Here is a 3,238-nt window from a genome sequence, read left to right on the forward strand (position 1 = left end):
CCCCCCAGTGCCAGACGGGTTCCTTGAAAACAGTTTCTCTCTGCTGGGTCCATTACTGGTTGGATCGTTCTGTCAGACTCGGGGAAGCAGGAGTGGACCCAAATGCAGAGGCCGGAATGCAGATATGATGAAAAACTCCTTTAATTGTGGATGGTCATGGACAGGCAAACAGAGCTGAACAGAACTGGCAGAAGAAACAACACAAAACGATCCAACAAGGACTGAACAGAAAACCAGAACTTAAAGAAACTGAACTAACAAGGAGATGAGGTGCAGGTGGGGAGATGGGTGGAGAACTCGAGAGGGGAATGAACATACAGGGAGCTGATTGGCTGAGGACACACAGGGAGCGGGGCAGGGCTGACGAGGCTAACACAGGGCAGGTGTGGGGAAGACAGCAGGGCAGGGCTAACGAGTCCAAATGCAGGGCAGGTGTGGAGGAGTACATGAACACACAAGGGAAACAGAACAAAAACCCAGAAAACAAACTCAATGCCATCTACACTAACCCATCCAAAACCAACCACAAACACAAACCCAAGCACACAACCCAACAAACTAATGATGCAATGATGAACCGAGGGACTAAACAAACGTGCAAAACCAGGAGACCCCACAGAACACAACATAAGACCAAAAAAACACCCAAAGTCCAGGCAAGATGTGACACATATCTGCTTTAGTTTTAGAAAATAATGATCCCCACTGAAGGAGGACCTTGATTTCTAAAGTTGTAAAGGTTATTTTTTTCTTAATCAGACTCTGTTGCCAATGGAAATTCTTGCACATTTTTCCAAAATCATAGTTCAAAGTTCATTAAATTTGCAGGCAAACACTGTGGCCTACTATATCAGTCAAACCAATGGTACACTAAGATACTGACGACAGTTTGTCAGATTTCGTTACATTGAGCACAGCTGTTTAACTCAGGAATCAGCTGGACACAACGGAAAATGACAGAACACGGTACCAGCAGCAGAAGCCCTCTTTGATGTGTGTTGTAAGTATTAATGTTATTGGAAAATGCTAGCTATTCAACGTATTTGTTGCACAACATTTTGTTCAAACGTATGATGATATTTTGTAAGTGTAAAGGTGGCACTAGCTCTTACAAATAACTGTTAGCACTCGCTAGCTAGCATCATGCACCCTACGTGTAAAGTTGAAGTGACCTGAATCTGTTTCTCAATAATGCTATCTAGTTCTCTCAAATTAATATAACGTTATTCACTTTAAATGGAGTAGAAATAACCTGAATTGTTGAAGTACAATTTACCTCACGCTAGTAGTCTCAGACCACGGCTGCTGATGGCTGCTATTAGTCTCATGAACCAAGCTAATGCGTTATGTTAATGCATAAAAAATATTGGCATTTAATCACTGATGTGTAGAAGTCACTGGTGTGTGACCTTAGAGCCTGTGTCTTTGCCAGAGTTTCCTCAATGTTCTCTGTCTCTGTTTCTACCTCTAGCACTTAAAAACAAGAAGAAGACGACCACAGATTTAAGCTTCAGCTTGTTTTGAGGCTGTGCACCCCTTTCTCACTCCCCTACATCATCACTAATTGAATAAATCAGGTCGGTGACCCTACAGTTATTGTATGTCAAAACCCTTACCCATTGAAGATGCAGTGCTTTCTCTATAAATATGGTCCTTAAAACTACTGATGGTATCATGGGGGGGTGCTGTGCCAAATGAGTTGTCACTGAGGATTTTGTGCACCACAGAAGAAGTAATACTGTCACTACAGCTGTGTGATATGACATATATCGTGTGACAAGAGAAAAATGTCTATCGTTTCATATTATGCTCTATCATTTATATCATTGTGACACAAATCACTCTCTTTACGGCAATACTTTTTGTCATTTGGAGTCTGTACATGTTTTGCACGGATTACATTGATAAGTTATTCTTCTGGCTTTTTACTTGCAGAACTTTTATTGCACTTACAGTAACAAAGTCTGGTTGTCGTCAACTCTCCATCGCTGTCTGTCTCTACTCTGCTGCGCTGCACACACGGAGGGCTCAGCCCCGCCTGCGCTGAGAAAAAGCATAGAAGCAGCGAGACGGCGACCATAAATGACAGCAAAACACTAGAGACTGTTGTTGTTATGTTATTTACCAAATGTATGTGCACTCATGGTCACGCTACTCTCCTCTGCACTCTATGGTTCACCACTGCAGGGCTGAATCCTTGGTGTGTGCAGGTGAAGCAAAAAAGCTTTGGGAGTAAAAAGGTAAGAAGAGTCAGAAATAAGGGGTAGCAATGCTTGCAAGTTTTTCTTAAATAGGTCTCATAGATCACTTACTATGTCCCAGCACCTATGGGGAAAAGTAGCAGGTGTGTAAAAATCTTGTGATTTACTTTTGTGTATGTCAACAGCCTAGGTCTTTTACCTGGATGTTTTTAATGGTTGTAGTTTTAATATTACTAAGCACTTCATTGGATATTGGACTTAAGAGGTAAATGTGAATGAGTGAAGGGCTTAATTATGTTGCGCTTCTTTTCATCTCAGTTGTCCACTGCAGCTAGGTGCGCACATGCCTTTCTCCTGTGACAGAATCAGGTGAGTGAGAATGCAGTGATGTGATATATCAAATAGATGACCTTCTCAATCCTTCAAATTGAGCTCTTTAACCTCTGAAGCCTGAGAGCCCCTGCTGGCGGGGGCAAGGCTGCACATGCGTCACAGGACATTTCAACATGCAAGAATGGAATAGCAGGCTTGTGCTTTAACACACAATAAACTTTGGTTCTCAAAAATGTAATGTGTGAATCATCATTGTGTCTCCCTCCTAACACGAGGGAGACTGATAACTCGTGTTAATTTTATCCTCTAGTTTTTGGGGAAGCCCATAGTTTTAGTGAATATGAGAGTTTAATGGCCATATTGTAAATTCCAAATACACAATGATGCATTTTATAGTCTGTGATTGCAACACATCTATTTTTATTTTAGTGTCATTGACAGTAAAATGTGTTATGTGATCTTTAAGTTCACTCACTGATTTAGTAAAAACTGGGATTGAGGCATTTAACTCCGGGATCTCGGGTGAAGAAAAAATATGCCATGCATGTCGGACCCCAAACATAGCTGCCCTCTCTCTTTGCTGGCAAAAGTAACTTGGACAAAGTTACAGATAAACAAAAAATGTAGTGGCAACAATTTTTATTTCATTTGTTGAAAACTGTAGAAGTTGTTCACAGAAAATCGGGTCCTCCATCAATAGGGAT

The 3,238-nt window shown here is 41.4% G+C and overlaps 1 long non-coding RNA gene across 1 annotated transcript; it reads left to right on the top strand.

The window, feature by feature from the left end:
• The first annotated feature begins 891 nt into the window (after positions 1-891).
• Positions 892-2,421, top strand: LOC121894717. The gene is made up of 3 exons (XR_006095600.1): positions 892-1,000; positions 1,472-1,577; positions 2,188-2,421. It is a non-coding gene; the product is annotated as an uncharacterized LOC121894717 (long non-coding RNA).
• Positions 2,422-3,238: the final 817 nt, after the last annotated feature.

Source organism: Thunnus maccoyii, chromosome 3 (assembly GCF_910596095.1).
Source record: "Thunnus maccoyii chromosome 3, fThuMac1.1, whole genome shotgun sequence".
NCBI lineage: Eukaryota > Metazoa > Chordata > Actinopteri > Scombriformes > Scombridae > Thunnus > Thunnus maccoyii.